Genomic DNA, 11,546 nt, shown 5'->3' on the forward strand with positions numbered 1-11,546 from the left:
CTGTGTGACTTTGAGCAAGTCACTTAACTTCTCTGTGCCTCAGTTCCCTCATCTGTAAAATGGGGATTAAGACTGTGAGCTCCACGTGGGACAACCTTGATTACCTTGTATCCCCCCCAGTGCTTAGAACAGTGCTTGGCACATAGTAACCAGTTAACAAATACCAACATTATTATATACAAATATCTATTCTTACCAAAATGTTGGTTTGCTCCATCTATAGGAGTTGGTGATCCTCTCTAATTGGTAATGTAAAAGTGATATTCCCTTTAGAGGACTTACAAGTTGTTACCTACATTTTGTTAGGTTAATTTCTACAAAAGTTGTGATGGCACCACATGCATTTGTATTTATAAAGTGATCTAGTTCATTCTAGGAAACACCAAAAAATGTCAAGCATTAAAAATGACTAAAGAAACAAAATAAGAAGAGAAAATGAATATGTCATTAATCCATGGATTTGATCTGAACCTTTCTTTGACTAGAATAAGCCCCTCTTTCTAAATTTGATCTAAGCCTCCCTTGTCTTATGCCATCAAGCCGTCTCCAACCCATAGCAACTCCGTGGACACAACCCAGCACTTAGTACAGTGTCTGGCCCAAAGTAAACACTTAACAGAGAAGCAGCATGGCTTAGTGGGACGAGCCTGGGCTTGGGAGTCAGAGGTCATGGGTTCTAATCCCGGCTCTGCCACTTGTCATCTGTGTGACTTTGGGCAAGTCACTTAACTTCTCTGTGCCTCAGTTCCCTCATCTGTAAAATGGGCATCAAGACTGTGAGCTCCACATGGGACAACCTTATTGCCTTGTATCTACCCCAGCGCTTAGAACAGTGAATGGCAAATAGTAAGTGCTTAACAAATACCATCATAATTATTATTATCATTAACAAATACAATAATAATAATAATCTCTCCCAGAACACCCCACCTCCATTTGCAATCATTCTGGTAGTGTATCCATTGAGTTTTCTTGTAAAAACATGGAAGTGGTTTACCATTGCCTTCTTCCACACAGCAATCTTGAATCTCCTCCCTCAACTCTCTCCCATGTCAATGCTACCCAGCACAGGTGAGTTTGGATTGTAGCAGATTGCCTTCCACTCGCTAGCCACTGTCCAAGCTAGGAATAGAATGGGTAGGATTCTGCTTGATTCTCCCTCCCGTATTTGAGATTGGTAGAGTACTGGAAACTTTCCAGGTGTGATCCTGAGAGGGAAGACTCTCTTATCTCTTGAAAATATGGAGCTCCAATAGATTCTACCTAGCACTCTGTGATTTTCACATGTAAACTCTTTTCCGATTTGGTCAGCTATTTCATATTTCAGAGTGGAGGATATAGTCCATGATAAAATCTCCCACCAACAGCCTTCATCCTGTGGCCCATATCTTTTTTTTAATAGTATTTGTTAAATGATACCTATGTTTCAGGCCCTTTTTAAGCACTAGGGTACAGACAAGCTAATCAGGTTGAACATGGTTCATATCCCACATGGGCCTCACAATATTAATACCCATTTTACAAATGAGATAAGTGAGACACAGACAAGTTAAGTGTTTTTCCCAAGGTCACACAGCAGACAAGTGGCAGAACAGGGATTAGACCCAAGTCCTTCTGGCTACAAGGCCTGTGCTCTACCCACTAGACCACACTGCTTCTGTTCTGTTCTATTATTGTCTGCTGATATGAGCATCTTCTCTTAACAGTGATATGCTCTGACTGCAGATGCATAGCTGCAGAACAAGAAAAGGGGAAAGAGAAATTAAGAAAAAAAATAGCTGTTCCAACTGTTCCTTATTTGTGGTAGACTGTTACTTCTGTAACACCAGTCTTGACCTTTCAAACACGAGTACAAGTCAGCTAGACTGTGAGCTCTTTGTGGGCAGGGAATGTGTCTGCAATATAATCTATCATATTGTACTCTTCCAAGCATTTGGAACAGTGTTATCGACACAGTGAGCGCTCATTAAATGCCACTGATTGATTGACTGGTTCATTGATAAAAAGAAAGGAGGAAAAAGAGAAGAAACAGAGACTAGGAGGAAAACGATGAAAATGATACATCAAAGCCCAGGATAATTTTAGGGCACTAAGTAAATAAATATTCATTGATGCTTGCATAATTTGCTCCAACAAAATAATTCTGTAACATTTTTAATTGAAATGTCTTAGTATACTAAGATTATTGCAGATAGTTGACAGGATGTAACACTGAGAAAAAGCCTTGAGAGAGAAAAAGATCAGGCATTTGAAAGAAATAGCCCATTGAATCGTATCTACGATATGAACCTACTAGCTATTTTGTACTAACTACCCTGTCCAACAGGGAAACCTGCCCAACAGGGAAACCTGCCCCTTATACTCACAAGCCTCTGCATTGTTTCCTTTCTTTTTTTTTCTAGAAAAAGTAAAATGGTATAAAGTTTGCCTGAACTCTTGATCACACATTTTCTTTCTAGAGATTAAAAAAAAACACAGTATCATCATTATCTTCCACCTCCTCATCCCCATTATACGAGATTAAATTGGCTACAATATCACAAAATCTCAAATCTAGCAGATTTATTTTTAGGCTAATGTCTGATTTTGTAAGAAAATACACAGTTGAATTTGGGGAGGTGATGAAATGAAGTAATTTTTCAACTATTAAAACTTTCTAAAATACGTAGTAGGGTACATTACCAGAATGACAATATCATTTTTCACAAAACTATTTGTCTTCTGCTCTTGAGGACTAGTAATTGGGAACCATTCATTGTGTCTTCCCCTAATCATTGCGTGGAAGTTGAATGATCCCTGTGTGTCAGAAGGGGTGTGTTTCTTCCTGTGGTTTGCCAAACTGGTTAGCACTGACAAGAAAGCTGAAACTATAAGGCAAGTCTGTAAATACAAAAACCCACCTAGGTAACAGTTGTACCCTGGTCCTCCCACAGTTCCCTCCATATGACAAGTACTATTAGTAAAAGTGAAATGTGGAACTAAAGAGGTAAGTTCCTAATTTTCAACCCCAAGAACTTTATTGACATGACAAAACAGCAACTTGTTAAAGTGGACCATCTAGAGGAGGCAGGAAAATTAGTGGGATAAAGATTTTTATACCATAGTTTCCTCTTTCTTTCTCCATGGCTATCCTTGACTCATATTGCATCAGCAGCCACGAGGGAAATTCTGCCTTCATCTTTTCTCCTGTATTTGAGGGAAATCTTTTTGCTGTCCTGATTTCCTCCCGTACTTTCCTGTCACTGTAGACAGCACAATCATCCTTCCTGTCTCACAAGCCCAGTAACCTTGGTGTTATCCTTGACTCATCTCTCTCATTCAACCCACATATTCAATGTGTCATTAAATCCAGTTGGTTCACCCTTCACAACATAGCTAAAATCTGCATTGTTCTCTCTAGTCAAACTAATACCACTTTAATTCAAGCACTTATCTTATCCCACCTTCCTTACTGCATCAACCTCCTTGCTGACCCCTAACCTCCTGTCTCTCCCTACTCCAGTCCATTCTTCCCTGTGCTGCCCAGATCACGTTTCTACAAAACCTTTCAGTCCATGTTTCCCCACTTCTCAAGAACTTCCAGTGGTTGCCCATCCACCTTCGGCTTTAAAACATTCAATCACCTCACCCTTTCCTACCTAACCTTGCTACTTTCCTACTACAACCCAGCCTGCACACTTTGCTCCTCCAATATTAACCTACTTGCTCTACCTCAATTTCGTCTATCTTGCCAACGACCTCTCACCCACATCCTGATCTGGTCTGGAATGCTCTCCCTCTTCCTATCTGCCAGGTTATCATTCTCCCTCCACTTTAAAAGCCTCATCGAAGACATTTCTCCTCCAAGAGACCTTGCCCAGCTAGGCCCTTATTTCTGCTTCTTCTACTTCTGTGTCACTCTTGCACATGGATTTCCACCCTTTATTCACTGCTCCCTCACTTCACAAGCACTTATGTACATATTCATAATTTATTTATATTAATGTCTTCCCCTCTTCCCTCACCCCACCCCCAGACTGTAAGCCCCTTGTGGTCAGGGAACATGTCTACCAAGGCTGTTATATTGTACTCCTCCAAGCATTTAGTTTACGGTCAACACACAGCAAGCATTCAATAAACAGGACAAGTGGGTTGATCATCTGCACACTATGCCAGGCAACAGATTTCTGCAACACCCTTGCAAACTTCTCAGACCAAGTTCTAACCTTTAGGGAGAGAGTGAACATTTTGGCTTTCATGAAGCAGTTTTGGGCAGTGCCTCCTTCTCTGCACAGGCTACTTGATAGTAGATTTAAACCACCTGAGGCACTTATAAAGACCTCGGGCCAAGAGACTGAGTCAAACAGAGTTTCAATACTTTGTGTATGTCACCTCTTCTTCAGTCCCCTACACTCTAATTCCATCAGTCTGCCAAGGGATGATGGACTATACTTTGATCATTGTTTTCCTCCACTGTGGGATCAAACAAATGGACAGGAATTGTAACCAGGGACTACTGATGCTGAGAAAAACAGCTGTGAGTTCTTGTATTTCACTTTTCCAAATTTTTTTAAAGTTAAAAAGCACGTGGATCCTTCTGAGAGATCTCTAAAACAGGATAGACAAAAAGCTGTGTTTTTTATGACTAGCAAGTATATGAATTGTTCTATTCATTCAGTCATATTTAATGAGCGCTTACTGTTTACAGAGCACTGTATTAAGCACTTGGGAAGTACAAGTGGGCAACATATAGAGGTGGTCCCTGCGGGCTCACAACGGGCTCACAGTCTAGAAGAGGGGAGACAGACAATAAAACAAAATATATAGACAGGTGTCAAAACTGTCAGAATAAATAGAATTACAGCTATATGCACATCATTAACAAAAAAATAGAATAGTAAATATGTACAACTAAAATAGAGTAATAAATCTGTACAAATATATACAAGTGCTGCGGGGAGGGAAGGGGGTAGGTCGGGGGGGAGATGGGGAGGAGGAGAGGAAAAAGGGAAAGTCTGGAAAGGCCTCCTGGAGGAGGTGAGCTCTCTACTGACTAATATGATACTCTTTCAGTCAGACATATCTGAAGAGGGAAAGAGATTACTATGCGGGATGTAAACTGGATACAACAAATGCGTGAGGTGGTCTCCCAGCAGCAGCAGGTCTTCCTTATGCTGTCCATCGTTGATCCCTATCTCCTGAAAGAATTCTCTTTGGTCAGGTCCCCAAGGGCACCAGGTGCATGGGAAAACTAATTTCTCCTTCAAAGAAAAGAAAATTCTCAGTACCCTTCCTTGTGATTAAATGCCCCCAATTCAAGAGCACAGCATCTGGTTCATTAGATTAATTGCCAGTACTCATTGAGAATGAAGCAACTAAAATATTGACAGTTGCCAACAAGAAAATGTGTAGCTGGGAATTCAGGACAAAGGCTTGTTAACATGAAGCAAACCCCGTGATGGAGGGCCATGCATCCCAAGAATCTACAGGGAAACTGGTGATGGATTTCAAAGGAAAAGGCATATAAAAGCATCAGATTGGGGACAAAGTGGTATTGGTGACCAGGACATAATAATAATAATAATAATGGCTTGTTAAATGCTTACTATGTGCAAAGCACTGTTCTAAGTGCTGGGGAGGATACAAGGTGATCAGGTTCTCCCACGTGGGGCTCACCATCTTAATCCCCATTTTACAGATGAGGTAACTGAGGGACAGCGAAGTTAAGTGACTTGCCCAAAGTCACGCAGCTGACAAGTGGTGGAGCCGGGATGGGAACCCATGACCTCTGACTCCTAAGCCCGGGCTCTTTCCACTGAGCCACACTGACATAGGCTGTTAGCACCTCTTAGCACATGCTGTCTCCTCCTCCTTCCCTCAAGCACATTTGCTTCCTGTCTCTGCAAGCAAGTTTGCATTGGGGCTCATTATGGAGCTGAAACTGCCATCACCCAAACAGAGTGGAGCCAGCATAAAGTCACAGAAGTCTTCTGTCCGAAGTTAAACTAGCCTGCTATCCCCCACTAATGGTGGGATGTAAACTAAATGTATTTAAGTAACCCTCTCGCTTTGCAAAGTGTTTCTTATTATTTTATCCGAGTCCTCTGTAAATATGATATTGATTATTGTCCCTGCTCAGAATACCAAAAAGTTAAGGGAGCAGCTCATTATCTCAGCCAATCAACAGAAAAGCTGGTTCAGGGAGTAATATAACATGGGAATTGTTTTCTCGAAAGACCCTTTGTTAAGGGAAAATCACCACTGACTTGAGAAGCAGCATGGTATAGTTGATAATGAACTGGCCTCGGAGTCAAAAGGTCATGGGTTCTAATCCCAGCTCCGCCGCAGGCCTGCTGTGTGACCTTGGGCAAGTCACTTCACTTCTCTGCACCACAGTTACCTCATCTGTAGAAAATGGGGATTGAATGTGAGCCCAATGTGGGGCAGGGTCTGTATCCAACCTGATTAACTTGTATCTACCCCAGTGCTCAGAACAGTGCTTGGCACGCAGTAAGTGTTTAACAAGTACCATAATTATTATACAGAGTCCTGTTCAGCCAAGTATGATAGGGCTGAAGCAGAGACTGAGAAATATAGTGGCCTCATACCTTGACTGATGCTACATGCATGCACACAGCTATCACTTTCTACACCAGACCTACTTGTGCCAAGTCATGGACCGAGTTACACCAGAAGAGGTTTGTGTTTTGGGAAGAATGTTCCCTAATTCTTTCTGTGTAATGAAAACATATGTTAGAGCAGAACTAAGTATACCAGAGGGCTGAATTCCTGACTCCCACGTCTGCATTCAGCAGATTTGGGACGACATTATTGTTCTATCACCTTTACACTCTTGAGAAATAATTTACCAAATGGTGTGATTGGAAGGCAATGGGACCATATCCTGTCATTTCTACCTCGGGTCCTCTACTTCCCAGGGACCTTAACTGACCTGAACCTTCCTTAGCAGGAAATCACTCACCCAGGAAATGCAGAGAGGAAATAAAAAGAGCAGCAATAACATTTATCACTGAGAGAGCAGTTTCATAGTACTTAAAGGCATCAACTAAACAATGTTCACAATACCCCAGTGAGCTAGGAAGTCTAGGAAGTATGAATGTCACTCATCATGTAATCTGCTGAGGCTCATTCAGGTCATGATTTGGGACCCGCATGTTTTAGTTAATTTAGGAAAAATGTTTGATCCGTTTTGTCAGAAGCTCAGGTGAGATGTTAATGTCCAAACAGGTCCACAACTCTGACCACAGCATTTACATTTGTCTGCATTTGGTTGAAATTGAGTAACAAGCTAGGAAATCTTCCTCTCCATCAAAAATCATATAGTCCAAATTAAAGCAGACTTGCTCAATGTTCTCAATTTTATGGGGCTTGCTATCTGCTCTCTAAGCATCAAAATCTGAAGGTCTGTCAGAAGAGTGAGAGACACTGAATTACATTTTCAAAGAGAAATATAGACTTCCTGTGATTATTTTTAAGCACCCTGCAGTTCCCTATCCTTTCCTTTCATACTTGTTTTAAATGTATTGTATTCATAACCTTCGCTTGTAATTTGTATACTTAGCAAAGATTGGGAGCCATAAATATCAGATAATTCAGCTACCTTGGAAAAGCCAAATGTCATCCTGTTCATTTGATGGCCAAAATAAGGAAAGAAAAAAATATAAATGAAGGCTATACCCTATGGTGCACTTAATTTTACCATTTGTCTAAAGATGTCAATTCACCCACTTCAACATCTTCCATTATGCATGTTAGCAGAAATAGCTGTCAATATAATCTTCAGCACAATCAGAAACAAATTTGATCAACTGAAAACAAGTGTGACTAATAAACCCCAAAGAGCATTTAAGAGACTACTGAGGCAGGAAAAGAAATAGCAGTGCTTCACTTACATATCTGACCACCATTCCTTTGAAACCACATATATATCTTGATTTTTTTGCCTCAAGCTATCAGTGAAATAACATGATCTCCATGATCGGGGATACTGTAGTTCCCCTCTGGTAGGTGAAGTGTACGTGAAAGTACAGAAAGGGCCAAAATAAAGAGTGGGCGATGCAGGTGAAGAATGTAGGGACGCCGTCACTCGTTCTCCTGTCATACTGTGAAGATCCCAATAAGATCCCATACTTGGGTTTACTCCTGCCAAGGGGCAGAGTGCTTCCGTGGGTAAAGGCCTATTGACAGGGCAGGAGGATCAGGTAGACTAGGCCACAAAACAAACTCTGTTTCTTAAATAGAGCAGAGTAGACAGCAAAAACTGCTAAATGTGTTGTCTTTCATGTGCCCATCAAAACATTCTGATAAAGGAGCCTCTCATCTTCCAGGCTTTTCTAATCACTTCATCTTTAGTGATAATTATCCTGCTCCTGCAACCTCTGCAGAATACACTTACTTCATTAAAAGTTGGTTCTTCATTTCAAGTTAGTTGCTTCTTACATCTCTTCGTGTGATTCTCCATTTGGCTAAAAGTAGAGCTGCTCTCTCTGCTTTTTCTCTTTCTTCAGACTGAAGTGAACTACAGCCCTTCTAAAATAGAGAGGTTTTGTTTTGTGGAAAGGGATTTTCCACAAAGGGCTAATTCCTGACAGAAGTACTTTTCCAGATGTCCCCCAAAAAAGCTGAGATTTGGGATCATAATCTCTCAGAGGGCAGGAACTTGCCTGTACAGTGCCCGGAACAGAGTCGTATTATAATAAGGATGCTTGTTAAGCGCTTACTATGTGCCAAGCACTATTCTAAGTACTGGTGTAAAGATACAAGTTAAGCAGGTGTCCCACATGGGGCTCACACTCTTAATCGTCATTTTACAGATGAGGTAACTGAGGCCCAGAGAAGTCAAGTGACTTGCCTAAGGTCACATAGCAGGCATGTGGTGGAGCTAGAATTAGAACCCCAGTCCTTCTGACTTCCAGGGCTGTGCTCTTTCCATTAAGTCATGCCACTTCAGGGAGGCAATGAATACCTTTTAAATAAAAGGCTGGCCTTACAGCACAAGGACCATCCTGTTAACCAGGACCATCCAATTAACCAGGAGATTTCTTGACTAGAATAGAAAAAGGCAGGAAGAGCATATGACTCCAGGAAAGGTAAATGTGAGCCTCACGTATCTCTCTGGAGCAGCTGCCATGTAGCACAGTAATATGTCAGTACCCACAAAGTTAGCATCTAGGAGATCTGGAGCAGAGCCCCCTGGTATAGATACAGGTTGCCAAGGACAGCACCAGGCCTGCCTTGATCCCCCAAAGGTTAGCAAATGTCCAGCGTCATTGCAGTCACACTATATCGACTCCCCGTTACCAGCACCAAATATTCCATTTCTTTGTCTCTCGCTATTGCAAGGGCAATAATAGAAGCCCTTGCTCTTGCTGCCTCATTTTCATTCTCTATTGCTACAGAGAGGCTGGAAAAACCCTTGGTGCATTATATATATTTATCTATATATGTGTGTGTGTTTGTGTGTGTGTGTGTGTGTGTGTGTGTATGTATTATATATCTATATGAGGAAGATGAAAGAAGATGTCTTTCATTTCCATTCCACAGAACACTTCCTGCATTTCTATGGGACATTTTAAACTAATGGGCTGTTTAAATTTGGGGGTTATTTGGATTCCCTTCTCTACAGAGTTTCAAATCAAGTTAAGGTTGTTTCTCTTCACAGCACTAGGCACAACAAAGATTTTCCACTCTCTTCTCAGCTCTCACTCATCTCTTCTCTCTCATCCTCCCCAGAGACTCCACTACCTCTTACCTGTAACTTCTCCTCTTTATGGATGGCCTCTTTCTAAGGCCCATTAGAGGCAAAGGGACCCTGGGACTTCATCTCTTCACTGCCGGCCTCCTGCCTTCAATGTTATTGCTGGTAATCACATGAGTAACACAATGTTACCAACAGAGGTATATTTTTCGTTATTTCAGTAGTCTTTGTTTTGTGTACAGTACTTAAAAAATATGTCCAGTGTTACGACGACAGTATTTTATCCACCAGAAGTAGGAACATTATGTGGGGGAAGAGCGAATAGCTTGTAAAAGATATTATACTGCTTTCTGCTTTTAGCTCTATATCCTGCAGGTAAACTGACTGATATTTTAATTTCTTCGAACTCTTCCGAAAGCTCACTAAATGAAGGTTCTGAAGAAAATATATAACTTTGGTTATCATACTTTATGGTTATTACTGTGTACACATTAAATGTGAATTAATGCAATAAAACAGTGCATTTCACATAAAAAATACTGTGAATTTCACTGCTCTTGCTGACATGGCACATGCATCAATGTAATTATGGGTTACAAATCTTTAGTGAGAAAGGCGGTGTTATATTTTCCTGGGACTCACTTACTGTGAGAATTCAGAAGGAGTAATGCAGTCTGATGTAACCATCTCACCTGATGGATAAACCTTATCCGGTATGATATGTCATTCAGAAAATTAGCATTTACTTTGAATTTCTCTTACATTTGATAGTGGATGGTGAAGTTGGACACCCAGACAAAACTCTGTTGCCAATGGCAATCCAGTATGTTTCTCAAAATTGGAAATGGAATTATCTCAATTCTTTCAGAATCGATCAACCAATAGTATTTACTGAGCAGAACACAGTAATAAATGTTCGAGAGGGTACAATACAATAGCGTTTGAGGATACTATCCCTGCTTACAAGGCGCTCACAGTCTAGAGTGGAAGACAGACAATAAAATAAATAAATAAATAACAGATACGTACCTAAGTTCTGTGTGGCAGAGGGTAGGGTGACTATCGAGTTCTTAAAGGTACATATCCAACTGCACAGACAATGTAGAAGGGAGAGGGAGTAAGAAAAAAGGATGGCTTAATCAGAGTAGGCCTCTTGGAAGAGAAGCAATTTTAATAAGGCTTTGAAGATGGGGAAATTTTAAATTTAAAGAAATTTAAAGCAGCAAAGAAATTAGAGATGCATCACTCCTTAAACGGTAGTGTTACCTTCAAAGGTCACCTTTTGCAAACTTGATACCCTATTCCATAATTGTCATCTAGTGGAAAAGGCATGGGTCTGGGTGTCAGAGGATCTGGGTTCTAGTCCCAGCTCCTGTCATTCATCTGCTATGTGATTTCAGGCAAGTCATGTTGTCTTTCTGAGCCTCAGTTTCCTCATCTGTAAAATGGGAATGTAATATATTTCAGTGGAGATACATCTTGGAAGAAGTAAAACAGGCATATTGTGAAGCCAAAAGAAGATAGTTAATGGGAAAATCCTTGTAAAAAAATATGTGCCCCCAAAACCAAGGTAATATATTCTTATATTTACTTTAAATATGCCCTGAAGCAGATTTTCAAGTCATGTAACAAATTCAAAATGTTGGTTCATATACCTACAAATTCTATATATATAAACCTACAAATTATATATATATATATATATACACATATATATATACCTACAAATTATATATAATATATAAACACAAACGCGTACGTATAGATATATAATACATATACATACACACACACACATATATAGATAAATATATATAATGCACCAAGGGTTTTTCCAGCCTCTCTGTAG

General features: G+C 40.5%; 1 non-coding gene across 1 annotated transcript; it reads right to left on the reverse strand.

Annotated features, from left to right (window-relative positions):
• Positions 1–1,080: 1,080 nt before the first annotated feature.
• On the reverse strand, positions 1,081–1,218 carry LOC119924500. Its single transcript, XR_005449211.1, has one exon. It is a non-coding gene; the product is annotated as a small nucleolar RNA SNORA7 (small nucleolar RNA).
• Positions 1,219–11,546: the final 10,328 nt, after the last annotated feature.

Source organism: Tachyglossus aculeatus, chromosome 2 (assembly GCF_015852505.1).
Source record: "Tachyglossus aculeatus isolate mTacAcu1 chromosome 2, mTacAcu1.pri, whole genome shotgun sequence".
NCBI classification, from domain to species: Eukaryota; Metazoa; Chordata; class Mammalia; order Monotremata; family Tachyglossidae; genus Tachyglossus; species Tachyglossus aculeatus.